Source organism: Candoia aspera, chromosome 2 (assembly GCF_035149785.1).
Source record: "Candoia aspera isolate rCanAsp1 chromosome 2, rCanAsp1.hap2, whole genome shotgun sequence".
NCBI classification, from domain to species: domain Eukaryota; kingdom Metazoa; phylum Chordata; class Lepidosauria; order Squamata; family Boidae; genus Candoia; species Candoia aspera.
In genome coordinates this window covers 202,259,963-202,278,588 of record NC_086154.1, presented here as the reverse complement: position 1 = coordinate 202,278,588, position 18,626 = coordinate 202,259,963, and the positions used below count along the sequence as shown (strand labels likewise).

Below are 18,626 nucleotides of genomic sequence, written 5' to 3'. Positions count from 1 at the left end.
AACCTGCTATGAAGATCTTTCTAGCACAAAGCAGTATGTGATTAAATTACAAATATAGTTATTTGGCACACTGCTGCTTTTCTCAAGAGCATTTAGATCATCAAGCCATCTTGAACTTTGGGCTATTGGACATATTAAACGCTAGTTTGAGGACCTTTAAGAAAAAAATATGCAATTACCCAAAGTAGCAGCTCATACTCTAACTTTGGCCCTTGTCACAGCAACAAAACTAAGGACCAGATGAGAACTGTTTAGGTTTAGGAATCTGGATATATCAATAAACTTTCTATTATATTGTCTCTTTCACCATATGTATATGATCTTAGGCTGAAATGAACTAGCTCCATGCCAAGATGTTTCAATGAGATCAGAATAAATGTTTTATTGCTTTATACTCAGCTTGTTTGAGTTTCTGTACCATTAACAGAGATGGTCAGTTCTTGGTGGTGAAAGTGAGCACTACTAACTAGGTTATCTTAACACATTGCTTTTAGACTACCCTTTATTAACTGCCTACTTTCCGTTAACAAGAAGGAGAAAATTAAATTGGGTTTACAGATACATATATTATTCTTATCAGGGAAGATCTATCTGTTATAGAAGAGGCCATTACTCTACAACAGTAACAACAAGCCAGTGTTATTGTGGAAACATTTTTACATGCACCCAAGAATGACTTTGTAAATCTTTATGTTATGGGTTTGTGACATCATATTGGCATATCATTTATATATGGAGCAGGCTGGTTAAATAAGACTCAGAAGAAATCTAGAAGAATTTTATTTACAGTGTCATACTAATTCAAGATATTACAGATTAATCCTTATATGTAGGTAACCATTGATTCTGGCATAAGCTGGGAAAACATGGTCTTCCATAACAGGGATCACAAACTTGTGTACCTCCAATATTGTTGGACTCTATCTCTGGTAGTCATTGTTAGCATTGGTTCTGAGGAACACTAAAAACTGTGGTCTGGCAACATCTGGATGACCACAGGTTCCCCACTCCCTTCCCTGAATATGTGACTTGCAAGAAAGTAGAGTATATGGTTAACACTATTCTCCTTTACTCCTTTCATGATGCTAAATAAGTTGGTAATGTTCCAGGGTTAATGCATGATCAGCTGAGTCCAAAAGGGCCCATCTTCAGTGTGTTTAGGTTTTCCAAGAGAACGGTGGAAATCCTGGCAAATCAGAGATCCCAGTCACTATATGTGATAAATACAAACCGTATATGAGCTTAAAAGTGTTGCTGATGTCCAAAATATGAGAAAAGGAAGAGACAGCCTCATGCATTTCAGGGTTCCCTTCATATTCTTAACATGGTGAATTCTTGACATGGAGTTTTTGTGACTGAAGGTCTATATATTCTGCTACAATCATTCCTGATTGCTATCAATTTAAATACAAAATAATGTCTACTCACAGAATAATTAAAAATTACATTTTTCTTCCTGAACTTCCTGAAATTTAATTTCATAATTTAAATAAAGCAGTAAGATCATCCTGGAGATAATCTATCTGTGTGATAAGAGCTGACACCGGCTTGATGGCACATAATCAATCAAAGCTAAAAGAAACAGTTAACAAGAAAGTTCTTTGCTGGTTTTTTAAGTCCTTCAAAATTCAAAACTTCAAGGAAGATCAACAAAGAGAATTTATGTAGATCATTATCTTTCTTTGGATAACTTATCTCTAAGACAGTGGAAGTTTTGATGTCTTACACTTTCTCTGCAGGAATTGGCACCATGATGCAAGAGATTAGTGGAGCTTCAGAGACAAAGAAACATCAACAAAGAGAATGGAAAAAAAACAACCCACTTTATCCAGATCATCTCACTGTTAATTGTCTTGGCTCTTTATAAGTTATTGTAAACAAATATATTTCAAAACCATGAATTAAAGAGACAGTCAAATGTACACAGTCTATTCAGCAGCATTTGCTACCTTACAATTAGTTTCTTAAAGTGCTTAAGTAACACCTGGGTTCTTAGCAATATGCATTTTACAGAGCCAATCACTCCCCTCTCTCCCTGTTACTTTTTTCCCTTTTATCAATCTAGGCATACATATAGCACAGCAAGTAAGCAAGGCTGTAATTGGACTTCCACAGTAGGTAAAGATGGTGTTTATATAATAATGGGCTATGCCAAACAAGCATATGTTGCCATTTAAGCGACTGATTGGGATAGCCCAGGATGGGTAATCGGCACCTCCAGGGGATTATGAAGGCCATCAAGCCCTTTGTGGGTGGATCAGGAGCCCCTACAACCAAATCACAGAAAAATAACAAATGCGATTTTTTAGTATTTTGGGAAAGAAACACAAAATATAAGTGTAAACACCAAGATAAGTTTAATATATATATATATATATATTAAGCCCCAACTTTTTCTCCCAAAGATAAAATAAAAGGGAAATCCTACTGTATAACAGCACAAATGTGGGACATGACCCTACATACTGTGCATCATTCCTCTTCCAAGTGAAGCCTGTGGCCTCCCAAAAACATTGATGCCCCCAGCCACCAAAAGACTATTGTTGTTGTTGTTGTTGTTGTTGTTATTTATTTGATTTATAAGCTACCTAATCATGAAGCAACTCAAGGCAATATGCAAACATTTTAAAAAACACATGAAAACCAAACGGAAAAGAAACCGGTAGTGAAAATGGAAGGAAACAAAACCACATCAGGGAAATGCAAAAGCTTTAACATATCACATCTCCAGTACTGGTTGGAGAAATCACCCTGGCCCAGGGCCTTCTGGCTTTTAAAGTTTTCCTAAAAGTTAGCAAGGTCAGAACTAAGCAGATTTCAAGGGAAGTTATTTATGAAGGCAGGAGCAATTACAGCAAAGGGATATCTTATCTGAGATATGAGGTGACTTTGTTTTGTGGAGGGGATCTAGAGCATCCCTCCCATATCTTATAGGTCAAGCAAAAAGAATAGGAGAGAGGTAGTCCTATAAATTGTTTCTCCACTCCTGGGCTGAGCCAAGGATTCTCACTGGCTCCATTTGACCCACGGATCAAGGGAGCATTAGCAGGTGAATCAGTGAAACCTGTCAATTATTCCTAAGATGGTTGCTTTTAATTTCATACAACCTCTTTAGGGCTAAAGTATCTCTGCTCAGTGTACCATGTTTTATCCATATTTGTTTTGTCTGAACTATAAAGGAGAAGTTGCAAAACTGACACACTTGCATTTTCCTTAGAGGACTTGACACTCAGAAGCCAGGAGGAAGGTGAGGCAATGGAAAACACATAATAACTTACAGGAAAAGATTTGTTGTTCTTTATATATAGGATCATTGATGAATTCAGAATGTAATCATTAACATTAAACAGTTTGATGTTAATCAAATGGATCTTCAATGTCCATGCTGCAGATCAGAATTCAGCAGGAACCTTTCTGTAACGGTATGTAAGAAAGACCTTGACAGATGGGGCAAAGAGATGCTGCCTAGGGAATGGTCAGATAAGAGAGGGCATAGCCCATAGCTGCATAATGGGTGGAGAAAGAGGCTCAGAAGGAACCCTCCCTAACTTCCCAGACTGTAAAGGAGATGCTGGAGATTTGTACTTTCAGACTTTCAAGATTCTGTTAATGTAGACTTACAATAAAATAGAATTAGCTCATCTGGTCGTGTTTCCTGTCTGGTCTACCTGGGAAGGTTGACACCTTCTTATATGATGTGATTCTGAACATAAGCAGAGTGCTGAAAGAATACTGAGGTCTCATTGAAATGTAAAATGATAATGATTATAATCATTATCATCATCATCTTGGATGCTAGGCCAGTGGGAAACTGAAATAACAAAGACCATTCCTGTTATCTATCTCTTACCATTTGCTCTAGTGATCAAAACTGCTCATAGATGCAAAGAAATAATATAACCTCCAACAATCTTACCAAATACTGTATACTGTTTTTCATTCAGACATTGAACTGCAGGAGCTGACTATATCTCAGTACATCCATTCAGCAACCCATTCATTCATTCGTTCATTCATTCATTCATTCATTACATTTCTATCACCGCCCATCTCCCCCTAAAAGGAGTTACAACAGCATTGAACAAAGGCAACTTATGACCAGTCCTTGGAGTTCTGGCCACTGCAGCATCTCTACAGTCACATGATCATAATCTGGGCATTTGGTGCCTGACTCTCAATTATGACATCGCAGTGAACTGTGGTCATGTGATTACAATTTCTGACATTCTCTGCTGGCTTCCCACAAGCAAAGTCAATGGAGAAGCGGGCAGGAAGTCAGAAGTCGCAATCATGTGAGGTCCTCACTTAATGACCTGCACAGTCCTCGCTTAATGATGGTGTCATAGGGGGCTCAGGCTTGGAGTCAGAGTCGGACAATGAGGATGGGCGGCCATCCTCTTACCCAGAGTTGGAGGGCAAGCAGACAGCTCTAGATAAACAGCCGCCTGACCAGTCAGAGGAGGCGGGGTTGGTGCAGCTGATTAGTGAGGGCAAAGACTCAGAGCTGCCGCCCCCTCCCAGTGCTTGAGAAAGGAGAGCGGAATGGAGGGAGGAACAGCGGAGGTTGGCGAGGCTACAGGCAAGAAAGTAGCTCTGCCCTCCTAAATAAGCTCCACCCGGGTCTGCCTCTATAAAAAGGGAGCTGCAAGCCCAGATCGATCACTGGAGACAACCGTCTGCTTACCAGACTCCATGTGCCTTGCCTCCTGATCGGAAACTTTGTGACCTGACTCTTGGACTCACTTGACTAATCTTGTTTGAACGTGAAAACTCCCTTAAGGCAAGCTCTCAGGACTTTTGGGGGCTTGTTTCTGTAGATTGTGTGCGTTTGTGCTCTCACTTCTTTGCTGCCTGCTTGTTACCTCACAAGTTTACCTCACAAGTTTCTCAGTAAAGTTTTACAACTGCCTTGCTGGTGTATTGCGTGTGATTAGGCTGGGACAGGACAGACGGCAACGAGGACTGCCAGAACTGCTGTCGCTAAGTGAGTTATATTGATGCAGGTTATGTCAATGTTAAGCAAGTTATAAGCAACATGGTTATAGAGCATGATGTCAAGTGACCGCATCACTTAGTGACAGCAATTCCAGTCCCAATTGCCATCACAAGCCGAGAACTACCTGTATATAACTGACCTGTCGGGAGCTGCGTACTGAATATGAACAGATTTCTTACCTTGTACCAGTCAGCAATTTGGATGCATCATTTTGCAGCAACTGCAATTTCCAAAAACACTTCAGATGTATGCCCACATAAAGCACACTGCAGTCATCAAGACAGGTTGTAGTCAAAGTGTGGATAACTATCACAAAGTTCAGTTGGCTTACAAAGGGCTGAGTTGGTGCACTAGCTGTAATTATGCAAACACGTTCCTTGCCACAGCCACTACCTGCAAATTCAGTGATAATTAGGGGGTCAAGGAGCACTCCAAACTGCCAGTCTGGTCCTTCTGGGGGAATACAACCCCATCCAGATCAAGCTTACTCCCGTTCCAAGAATCAGCTTTTTCTTTACCAACAGCAGATCTGGGTTTCATTTTAGCTTGTTCTTTTTCACCCAGTCCATAATTTATCAAGGGTACTAATTGCTTCCTTGGAGTTAGAAGATAGAAAGCAGTAGTGTGTTATCAGAATCCTGATACCATTCTACTCCCAAGCTCCAAATGACCTTCTCCAGTAGTTTCATGTTGATGTCAAACACCATAAAAGACACAAAAAATAAAAAACCTAGTCTGGGACAGTAGTCTCCCTGCAATATCTTCTGGGCAAGGAAGGAGCAGAAGTACTGCAAAATAGTGCCCCCCAAAGCCCAACTCTATCTGATGGCCCAGAAGGATACCATGGTCAATGTACTATCAGTTTCCATCTGTCAACTGTTTTCTGATTTTCTAGTTCAAAATTTGTTCTTATTGTTTTGGCATCCCATCTTATTTTGTTCTCATACTGATGCTTTTCACACTCTTCACTCTTTAGGACAACCAACTCATAGGCATAACACAATCAGCATGTTAATTCCCTTACGAATTCCTGATGAATTACTTGGTTTGGGCTTCTGGGTTTTATTCCAATGCATAACATCAGCTGCCTCCCAAGCATTAAAAACAGAGAATTCTTTTGCCTTGTCGTTTCTGATACAGTTGTATGCATGTATTAAGGGTTCTATTAAAAAGTAGTTTTTTAATGTTCTTCTACAGCACCTTATATATCTAACGGAATTCAGTTAAACTATTCTACTGGGTTCCTTCGAGGATGAGAAGGTGTGGTGTGAGATTTTGCTCAGCTCAGTAACAAGCTCCAAATCAAAGCTTGAGCCTTTATCATTGTGAAATCTTTTAGGAAATCCATAATGACTTCTAATATTGAAGCTACTATCCTTGTTGTTTGATCTCTGTGAGATATGTTTGTAATCTTTTACTATCAGGATAAATGTAGAATCTGTAAATCGGGTTCAAGAATTGAAAAGTCAGTGAAAATCAGTTCTAAAAGAGCAGCAGCTTTTATGGTTATTAAATCAACAGCCCTTTCTGTTTTGCCTTTCACTTTATGCAGTGTTCACAATATCTGCATTTCTGCTCTGGGGTTTGTTTATCATTTTAATTTTTTTAAAACTCATTTCTAGTTATATCTAATGTCCTCTCCCCTCCAGAATTACCCATTTCATTATGCAATAGTATGCACTATTACCTGTCTTATTTCTTTACCTAATTTTTGTATCCTTCAGTCATATATCCCATCTAATAAGAAAACTCCATTCTCTCCAACATAGTCTCATTTTCTATTCTTTACTTCATTCTTCATCTTAAGTTGGATGAGGCTCTCATTCAATGTATATTGTAATTATAATAATACTGTATTCTCATTCCTTTGTAACTTCTTCCAGTCAGGTATGTAACATTTGCACTGCAAAAAATTCCTGCCCCTTGATTAGGATCAGCCAACTCTAGGGAATACTTTTTTTTAAGAGAGCAACATTTCAGTGAAGCCACTAGTTTATTTCACTTGCCTAACAGAAATTGACATATTCAAGGGAGTTAAATGAACTTGGAGAATGACATTACAGTTTTCTATGCATCTTTTCCAGGCTATTGGATCTTGTTGACTTCTAGAAAACAGATTGGTCATTCTTTCTGCCTGCTTCACTCTTTCTTCATCTTTTATCAAAATTGTTTCCAGTCTTCTGGAAGGGCAACTGGCATCCATGTTAGTTTTTTCAGACCTATAGACAATTTCAAACTCATATGGTTGCAGATTACTGTGTGGTGAATTTGGCTGAGGTTAGAACCTATATTAATGAATCATTTTAGCCATTACTTTAAACTTTGCTCCATACAAGAAATTATGACACTTATCACAAACTACCCATTTCATGGCTAAGAACACCAATTTCTGTGCCGAATAATTATTTTCTATGGGAGTTAGCCTTTCACTGGCATAGGCAACTACACATGAGTGACTCTCCTAAATCTGATACAAAGCCAATCCTAACCTGGTGTGCAGTATTTACAGTAATTTCCAATCTGTCAGACCTTTGAGATTGGCCAGATTGAGAAACAGACACCACAGGGATTCTAGAAATACTGCTCTATTATAGTAGGGGACAATAACAGAGTCTTAAAAATCTGTCCAAGTTTCTCTTCTCCATTCTTACACTAACAAAGACAAGGTGGGGTTATTCTGAGTTTGTTTCTCCTTCTGCTTCAAACTCTGGAATATGTATTCACTTCTCTAAGTCCCCCCTTAACAGTTCTTTCACAGCAACATAATTTCTAAATTCTTTTACACAGCCACAGACATGGACTATTACTATATGTGTATGTCTTTCTCTTTCCTTCAAGCCAGCAGAACTTCTTCTCTTTTTCTGGCCACTCATTGGCCTAAACTAAGAAAAATTCAATTATGAAGGTTATACATGCGTCTCTGTTCAGGAATTATTTGTAGACATTCTCCTAATAAAACCAAAACTCAGGAAAAGAGTAATACAGGACAAACTGAACCAATGAGGCTCTTCAGTTATTGTTTGACTCCAAAACTCATCAATACCAGCCAACACCCATCTACCCCAGTCAGCAGAGTCAATTGTTAGGGATGATAAAAAGTGTAATCCAATGGAAAGATACAAATTAATATATCCATGCAATAGGCAGAGTTCAAATTATCATTCAAATCTATCTCAGTCTGCAACGCGAAAAAGAATTCCTCGTGTTACACTGAAAATGCCTTGTAACTCTTATAAAGGTTAGAAAAACCCACTCTAATACATATACCTTGATGGTAATGCTGAAATAATAGATCTTCCTATTTCCTAGCCATACCATAAGATAAGCATATGACAATTGAACAGTCAGAGACATCCAGTGTGAAATGCAAGAAGAGTTATAGTTCTCTCTATAATGAAGAGAAAGATGCAAAGTTGGAGCAAAAAGAAGAAAGGGTTAAAGAGAATTGCATTACTGTACATCTGTGCAGGGCCTAGCCAACTGACGGCTGCCCCTGAGCTGCACTTGGGTGGTCTGGTACAAATCCTTATGCAGCAATCTATTCGGGCATCGAACAGCATGATTTATGCAGCTGTCAAGCAGACTTCACCAGCACAAGTGAACTGCGGGCATCGTCAACCATTGCAATGCCGTCATAGCATCTAAATTAAAAGAAAAATAGCCCAAGGTGCCACCCACTTATCTTCTTGGCTCTTTAATGACAAGTTCCCTCTCTACAGAAGGAAAAAGAAAGGCCCATAAAGCAGCTCACAAGAGATCACTCTTAAAGAAACTCTACTGTCTAACAGCAAGCAGTCTATGAAAACCTCAAATTCAGAGACAGTGTAGGAGCAAGGAAGACAACAGGGCAGATTAGAAGAGCTGCCCCCAAATCCAACTGAATGTTGATAGTAATAATAGTAATTTTTTTTAAAAAAAAAGTTACCTGCCCAGATCAGTGGTTTTTTAAAAAAAATAAATACTCTAGTATTGCTTTGTCAAGAAATAACACAAAATATTCCATGATTATAGAACTCTGACCATACTATGTAGTCCTGAACTGAAATATAGTTTTATATATATATAGCCTCTCTCTATATATATATAGAGAGAGAGAGCCTCTCCCTCTCTCTATATATATAACTATATATATATAGTTATATATATATAGCCTTTCTATACCTGAAATAATAATATACATCCCAACATTACTAGCAATATTCAGGTGAACTTACATGAGAGAGATAGAGATCTATAGATATTCATTTGACCATACGATTTCTAAAAATAGTGAATATGCTTGTTCAGGGGCCAATGCATGTTCATGTACATAAATTTATCATTATGACTAATGAGTTACTCATTACATATCTCCTGCCTTTCCTTTAGGATATAGGTAGACAAACTTTTTAATCCTGGGATCCCATTTTCTCTTTATGTCTACCTGGGATGCTACAAAGAACATGGCTAGTGATATGACATCATTGAAGTGGGAGAGAAGCAGACTAGGAATTAAGCTGAAGAAACAAAATAAAGACTGGGCATAAGATCCTCTTTTAGCTTCCTGTCACTCCCAATAAAATGAATGAAGTGCCGTGACCTTTATGGAGAACAATTTTTGGCAGAACTAGCTTGATTGAAAAATGCTGCATCTATCTTCTATGCAGCAGTGAAGCCAATTAAGAATATGTTTTTTTGGAAGGGTGTTTGTTAAGAAAAAAAATAAGCACTTATAAAAAATAAGCACTTATAAAAAAGTGTGCTGGCTGGGAAATTCTGGGAGTTAAAGTCCACCCATCTTAAAGTTGCCAAGGTTGAGAAACACTGGAGTAGAAAGTAGCTTATTATAATGCTATCCTTTTCTGGACAGTTAATAAAACTGAAGACCCAATATTACTTTACGTTAGGTCCAAGATAAAAATAAATCTTCCTATTCAGGCTCCAGGCAAAAATGGGTATGATCAAAAACAAAGATGGCAAGGACCTAACAGAAGAAGAAGAGATCAAGAAAAGGTGGCAAGAATATACAGAAGACCTGTATAGGAAGGATAACAATATTGGGGATAGCTTTGACGGTTGATGACCGACAGGAAGCTCTGGCGTGGGCTGGTCCATGAAGTCACGAAGAGTCGGAAGTGACTAAACGAATAAACAACAAACCTATTCAGGCAATACGTTCACTAAGCTCTTTGTCATTTCTTGTTGTTTATTCATTCAGTCGCTTCCGACTCTTCGTGACTTCATGGACCAGCCCACGCCAGAGCTTCCTGTCGGTCGTCAACACCCCCAGCTCCCCCAGGGACGAGTCCGTCACCTCTAGAATATCATCCATCCACCTTGCCCTTGGTCGGCCCCTCTTCCTTTTGCCTTCCACTCTCCCTAGCATCAACATCTTCTCCAGGCTGTCCTGTCTTCTCATTGTGTGGCCAAAGTATTTCAGTTTGGCCTTTAATATCGTTCCCTCAAGTGAGCAGTCTGGCTTTATTTCCTGGAGGATGGACTGGTTTGATCTTCTTGCAGTCCAAGGCACTCTCAGGATTTTCCTCCAACACCACAGTTCCAAAGCATCGATCTTCCTTCTCTCAGCCTTCCTTATGGTCCAGCTCTCGCAGCCATATGTTACTAGGGGGAACACCATTGCTTTAACAATGCGGACCTTTGTTGTCAGTGTGATGTCTCTGCTCTTAACTGTTTTATCGAGATTTGTCATTGCTCTTCTCCCAAGGATTAAGCGTCTTCTGATTTCCTGACTGCAGTCAGCATCTGCAGTAATCTTTGCACCTAGAAATACAAAGTCTTTCACTGCTTCTACATTTTCTCCCTCTATTTGCCAGTTATTGATCAAGCTGGTTGCCATAATCTTGGTTTTTTTTGAGGTTTAGTTGCAAGTCAGCTTTTGCACTTTCTTCTTTCACCTTCATCATAAGGCTCCTCAGTTCCTCTTCGCTTTCAGCCATCATTGTCATTTCTTAGTAACTGGATTTTTGTTCTCTTTTGTTTCAGCAGCAGCAGCAGAATTTTAAAATTATCTTGACATCCTTCAAATTGTTGTGCAGAGAAGATCCAAGAAGCTGGGCTGCTTTGCTTTCTTTCATCTTCCTTGTTTGTTTGTTTGTTTGTTTCCCACAATACTGAGCAAAATTGGGAGAAAGCACTTCCCGGCAATAATCCAAAATTAGATTTATAAAAGGCGCATTTGGGATGAGTTTTTTTTTTTCTTTCTTTCTTTTTAGATGTTTTTACTGGGCTGTTTGAAAAAGCCATTCATAAATTTAAAAGATCAACAAACAAAACAGGACTTCTTAATTTTCATCAAAGTGGAACTACTGCTAAGAACAAACTGTACCAAAAGAATTGCCCTCCCTCTGCCCCAATGAAAGCTCTATATGCATTGACGCAAATGCAAGAGCATCCATCGAAGTACATCACAAGTATTCCAAGCTTCAAATGCTGCATTTGGAAACAGTTTAAGTCCTTTAGAGCAAGAGAACCCTTTGAGCTGCACAGCTCTTATGTGAAATGATAAACTCACAGTAATTGGAAATGTTTTCATGGTAGATTTAATTATTTAATTATTTGTTTGTCTATCAAATTTATATAGCTGCCCATCTCACAAAGAGTGATGCTGAGCAGCATACAACAATTAATTAAAACAGTAAATATATTTAAACAGTCATTGCTAAAATGTAAAAAACCGGAAGGTACAAAAGAGAGTGAATGTTAACCATGGAGCTCTCTCAGGGTTTCACCAGTTTCACTGGGATCCCCAGGCCTGATGACATAGCCAGTCTTGAGGGACTTCTGGAACGTTAACAGGGATGGGGCTAACCTTACTTCAGGGGGGAGGATGTTCCAGAAGGCGGGTACCATGGCAAAGAAGGCCTTCCTCCTGGGACCCGCCAAGTGTAGTTCCCTAGCAGACGGGACCCGCAGCATGTCTTCTCTACCAGATCTGATGGAATGGGCAGATATAATCAGGGAGAGGCGGTCCCTCAGATAACCCATGCCATGAAGGGCTCTAAAGGTTAAAACCAGCACTTTGAATTGGACCTGGAAGCAAACTGGCAATCAATGCAGCTTGCAGAGCAGAGGTGTAACATGTGCTATTCTAGAAGCACACATAACTGATTGCACTGCTGCATTCTGCACCAGCTGAAGCTTCAGGATACTCTTCAAGGGCAACCCCACGTAGAGTGCATTACAGTAGTCCAATCAGAACTACTGACTTGGGCATGAGTGACTGTGAGCATAGCCCCCCGATCTAGGAACGAGTGCAACTGGCATACAACATGAAGCTGTGCAAAGGCCCTCCTAGCCACAACTGCCACCTGCTCTTCAAGCAGGACTCATGAGTCCAGGAGGACCGCCATATTGTACACTGTGTCTGTCTGGGGCAGTGCAACTCCATCTAGCACCAAGATGGCACAGTCCTAGAACTGGCAGGCCTCCAAACCCAAGCCACTCAGTCTTGCCAGGGTTGCCAGGGTTCAGATGAAGTTTCCCATCCAGACCCTCACAGCCTTCAGGCACCAGGATAAGACATTAATGGCATCGCTTAATTCGCCAGGGGCCAAGATACTGTATATAATTGGGTATCATCAGCATACTCATGATCCTTCACCCCATGGTGATGGATGAGCTCACCCAGTGGCCTCATGTAGATTTTGAACAGAGGAGAAGAGAACATTGAACCCTGCAGCACCCCACATAGCAGGAGCCAAGGGTGGGATCTCCCCTCCCCAATCACCACTGATTGGAATTGACCCCCCAAAAGGGAGGCAAACCAGCACAACACTGTGCTACCCACCTCCAATCTTCTAAGCCAATCCAGAAGGATACCATGGCTGATGGTATCGAAAGCCACAGAGAGCTCAAGTAGGGCAAGGATGGATGTACAACCTTGAGCCTGCCCTCACCAGAGGTCATCCAAAAGTATGACCAATGCCATTCCCATCCCATACCTGGGTCTGAATCCCAACTGAAAGGGATCCAAATAATCTGCTTTCCCAAGGTCCTCTGAAGCTGCTGCTCAACCATCTTCTCAACTACTTTCCCCAAAAAGGGGAGGTTAGATACTGGACAAAAATTGTCCAGTATATTGGGGTCCAGCAATGGCTTCTTGAGGAGGGGGTGAACCAAGACCACCTTAAGAGGTAGAGAAACAACCTCCTCCCTCAAAGAACTTCCCACTAGAACCCACTCACATGACAGTTCTCAGGCAGCTTTGACAAGCCAGGAGGAGCATGGATCTAAAGAGCAGGTGACTGAGTTCATAGTCCTAAGGACCCTGTCCACTTCCTCAGGCCCAATAGGTCCAAACCATTCCCAGATAACTGGGCAAGCCTCCTCCTCCAGCATCTCCTCTGGACCTGCAACAAGTCTGGTGTCCAACTCTGAGCAAATCTGAGCAACTGACAGAGGCTGAACAAATTCCTCCACACACCCCTGCAAGAGGTTCTATCAGCCCACCCACCCAAAAGGGCTCATGGCACCTGAAACAGGACCATGGGATGGCTATCTGCAGACACAGTAAAGGCAGAGAAGTACTGACACTTCACCACCCTTACTGCCACAAGGTAGCCCTTAATAGTGGCTCTAATCTGTGTTCAGTAAAGTTCCTCCCTTGTTGAATGCCAGTGACACTCTAGACATCTCTTCTCTTGTTTTTCTCCCTCAACTGCAGATCTGGTGTGTGACCACTGTCCCATGTCAGGCTCTGGATGATCCAAGACAGGCCCATGGACATCATGGTGGCCATGAACTCCCAAGACTCCACTCCTAGAGAAGGCAGACTGAAGGCCCCCAAGACCATAAGTCTGGGGTACTCCATTGCCAGCCCGTAAATGGAGTCAATTTGCTCGGGCAGAAAGATTGCTGTGCAGCAGGGAGGCTGGTAACAGCAACAATCCCAACTGATCCCTAGAGCCCAACTTAATGAACAGGGTCTCACATCTGGTGACCTGTGTGCAGCACCCCTAAAAGTCATAAGAGATTCCTGGATGAGAATTGTCATACCTCCATTCCTGCCCTGGGGTCTCAGCTGGTGCCACATCCAAAACCCAGCTGGGCATATGTCTGAGAGGGCTAACCCCCTGTTCCGGATCCAGCCAGGTCTTGGTAATACATGCCAGGTCAGCCCTCTCAGCAATGATTAAATCACTGATGAGGGAGGCCTTATTATAGACCAACGTGGCATTTAATAGCAGCAACCGAAAGCCAGGGCCTCTGAAGGTCTGCTGTCCACATACCGGGGCTGAGACCAGGGAGCCGCAACACAAAAACCAAAATAACACAATGGCATGTTCTTTCATTAAATATTATAATTACAGACAAACCTACATTACACTTATAAGTGTTAGTACCTGGCTATGTATTTTCTGGCACACTGTGGATTTGGTTCACAAGTTTCCTTCAGAAGTCACACTGGCCTTGATCCAGTAAAAATTACCTAATATAGTTCATGCAGCTATATGAACTGTAGTCTTTTAGGTTTGGAATAGGAATTGAAGAGAGACAATATACCCTGGATGGTGCTGCCATTTTAAGACTGAGGACTGGCACTTCTTTATTTTATTTGCCCTGCCCCTACACAGAGAAATGCAGTTGGTGAAACTTTAACCACTACATTATCTCCAAGTTTGGAAAACATATACTTGCTACATTTCTGTATAACTAGTGAAATGTCTAAATGAAGAGCTACTAAAAAAAACACCAAAAAAAGCTTGCAACTAATATGGTTGTCTCAGTTGTCTGTCTGTCTGTCTGTCTGTCTGTCTGTCTGTCTGTCTGTCTATCTATCTATCTATCTATCTATCTATCTATCTATCTATCTATCTATCTTGCCTTTCCTTAAGAAGCTCAAAGCAGCACAGGTTGCTATATCCCTGCATGTTACTTTGCAAGAATCCTGTGAGCAAGGATTGTACAGCAAACCAGACCTTTCTCTTTCCAGGAGCACACTGCAGCGGCAGAGGACACCTCTGTGATCTCAGGAAAAGATGCAGCTGTATTAAGAAGTTGCTGACCCATGCTACATGAGAACTCCAGATGCATGAAAGCACCTTCTTGTTTTTGAATCTGACAAGTTATATGGCCCTAGTGTGAGATACAGAATGTGGAAAAATAGTGGCCAGGCCAAAGTCATCCACTTCTTAGCTGAGTGGAAATTGAAGCCAAGCAATATTTGTCTTTGGTCCAATAATCTAACCATAACTAGGGCTATCATACCTGGGCTGCAGATATCTGAACAAGATGACATACAAAAGTCTCGAGCACTTTGCTGCCATCTAGTGGTTGCCTGAGTTTTGCAGCCCCAATCTGTACTAACTAATTCTAGTTAACCAACTAATTAACTAACTAACTAACTAACCCTACATTAATAACTGTGGGAAAAAGAGCTGGACATAAGATGGTGATTGGTGAATCACAGAAATGATGAAGGCAGCTTTTAAGTCAGGACAACAGTGATGCAATAGTGGGAGCTTCTAATTCATCTCAGAATGTGTATCATTACTTGGTATGAAATGAAGAGCAACTTTCTGCTCATGTTATTCTGTAGTTGTATCAAGACAAGCGAAGGTGAAGGAAGAAAGTGCAAAAGCTGGCTTGCAGCAAAACCTCAAAAGAACCAAGATTATGGCAACCAGCTTGATTGATAACTGGCAAAGAGAGGGAGAAAATGTAGAGGCAGTGAAAGACTTTGTATTTCTAGGTGCAAAGATTACTGCAGATGCTGACTGCAGTCAGGAAATCAGAAGACATTTAATCCTTGGGAGAAGAGCAATGACAAATCTCAATAAAATAGTTAAGGGCAGAGACATCACACTGACAACAAAGATCCGCATAGTTAAAGCAATGGTGTTCCCCGTAGTAACATATGGCTGTGAGAGTCAGACCATAAGGAAGGCTGAGAGAAGGAAGATAGAAGCTTTGAAACTGTGGTGTTGGAGGAAAATTCTGAGAGTGCCTTGGACTGCAAGAAGATCAAACCAGTCCATCCTCCAGGAAATAAAGCCAGACTGCTCACTTGAGGGAACAATATTAAAGGCAAAACTGAAATACTTTGGCCACATAATGAGAAGACAGGACACCCTGGAGAAGTTGCTGATGCTAGGGAGAGTGGAAGGCAAAAGGAAGAGGGGCTGACCAAGGGCAAGATGGATGGATGATATTCTAGAGGTGACGGACTCGTCCCTGGGGGAGCTGGGGGTGTTGATGACCAACAGGAAGCTCTGGCATGGGCTGGTCCATGAGGTCACAAAGAGTCGGAAGCAACTGAATGAATAAACAACAACAATCAAGATACGCATTTATTAAGATCTTTTCAAAAACAGAAATATCAAAAGTTACACAAAGCATTTCAAAGTATCATTCAGATTACAGAATTAATTTTAATCAGGGTTTGTTTATTTGTTTGTTTTTTGTCTATTATCCTGTAAGTATATTGGAATATGAGTCCAATATTCTCAGCAAGTGTAATTAGAAAGTACAGATTTGGTCCAACTGGCCCAAGATCACCCATCTGGCTTCATGCCCAAGGTGGGACTAGAACTCACAGTTTCCCAGTTTCTAGCCTGATGTCTTAACCACTACAACAAACTGGCTCTCAAAACCCATCTTTAGCAGCTGCCAATAGCCCATGACAGCTGGGGTGGTGTCGGTGTCACCATCTGAATTTCTCACAATGCGACAGTTGTAGCATTTCTCTGGGGCAAATATTTTTGGAGTACCTATTCAACTTTTTACATTTGGCACCCTTCAGAAGTATTGAATCTACAGCTCCCATAATTCCCAACCAGCAGAACCAATGGCTGGGAATTGAAGACACTGTAGTACATCATATCTGGAGTACCAAAGTTCAGAAGGCTGATCAAATGAGCATCACATTCACCTCTATTTCTCAGCATTCTTCAGATGCAGAATCTAGCATGCTTGTGTGGATTTGTGCTTATGGATGAGAGTAAATGAAAGATTAAGATAAAACTTGTCTCATTTATTGTTTACTCCAAAACACGAATACTCTTATTTAGCTTTCAGGATCTATGATTAGTCCATGGATATCACTTACAATACTGCAGTTCTCACTCCACAGGGGCACTTCATGTTGTCATGTTAATTTATATACTTCTTTGTAGGGAATATTTTTATTCCCCATCTGTACTTTCACCAAATGATTCTGAATATTTTCTACGTGTTGTTAACTTTTTGGAATTGGTAATTATTTATGTCAAGCTGTCCTAAATTCAAGGATGTGACTTGCATTTGGAAAACTCCTGTAACTCCAGATGTCATGGTTGATGCATGAAGCATCTGAGTCCCAGTATAGGCTGCAGGAAACCGCAAGGCAGAGGTCTTGTCACACACATGCTGAGTGTTTGGAAACACAATCACACATGGTTGGAGTAGTTATTATCATAGCCGATACGAGGATTGTCTCTTGTTCTGCAGGAACTTCCATTGTCCTTTTTCTGGAAATGTCAGCCAAATATCTTGATGATGCTTGCAAACACTTATAGAATTAGTTTCATTTCACTTATAACTCTCTTTTAAAATCACATAAATTCACCAGCCAGCCAGCCATAAGCAAACAAAAGGATCTGCTGTCTCCTCACCACCAGATTATTCAAGCCAGATATAAAATAGAAGAAAATTGATATAGAACTCAGCTGTACCCAAAGGAAAATCAATAAACATAGCTTATTCTAGTCCATTTTACAAAGTTTTCTTGGAGCTATCATACATGCACAGTACAAAATGATGATGATGATTTACAGAAAGATTTTAAAAGCCACTAGAATCTGAACATTAACAAGTCATGGATCATTCTAAGACCTTGATCTCAAAATAGTAGTAAAGTTAAGTTTCCCTTGAGTTCAGCTCAATTGGTGATTACACAGACATGTCCGTATTATTTTCTTAAGAACTGTACAGAATTGGCTTGCCATTACCTTAGTCCAGGAGCTGCATACACTCCAGAGCTTTCGTTTGAGTATGTTTTAACAGCAATGAGGACATTATCCCTGTCAAGACTGAAGAAAGGCTGAATTAACAATCCAGATGAATGTTGTACATCCAATAGGAGATGCTGCCTGTTGCTATTCTTTGGCTTTGGCCACAAAACATCCCTGTCCAGCCCTGACTGAGATGAGTGTTCTCTTTAATTATATCTTAAGAACTTGAGAATAAAGATTATCCCTACAATTCCATTGAGTTGATCAGGTTCATCTGGTACTGATTTAGCTTTAATTACTCAACATGGGCAGAACAAAGTAACCTGAATATTTCCATTACATTTTATTTTATAACTGCAGAGAAAGTGTCTAATTTCCTGGTGTCACTGTTCATCTATTATCAATGAAAAAAGGTCCTCAGAACATCTAGGATAGAAAATGAATGCATTGGAGAATTGATTACCTCTCAAATGTTGAGTCAGTATCACAGGGAGGGTAATATGGAAGAAAATGTGGGTTTCACTTCTTCAGTTAAAAAAATGCCCCGAAATAATGCAGAAAAATTTAAACAGGGAAAGGTTTGTTCTTGTTATGCTAACCATGTCAAGCTGTTATTCTTTGTAGAACAATTTAAGCAAACAAGAGATGAGCAGAGATGCCAAAACTCTATAACTGCTTTAAAAAGTCTTTAAGGGAAAGAA

At 40.4% G+C, this 18,626-nt stretch overlaps 1 long non-coding RNA gene across 1 annotated transcript; it reads right to left on the bottom strand.

Annotated features, from left to right (window-relative positions):
- Positions 1-16,946: 16,946 nt before the first annotated feature.
- LOC134492556 (uncharacterized) lies at positions 16,947-18,001 on the bottom strand. Its single transcript, XR_010067467.1, has 2 exons — positions 17,923-18,001; positions 16,947-17,473 (listed from the first exon to the last, which is right to left on the bottom strand). It is a non-coding gene; the product is annotated as an uncharacterized LOC134492556 (long non-coding RNA).
- Between the last annotated feature and the right edge of the window lie 625 nt (positions 18,002-18,626).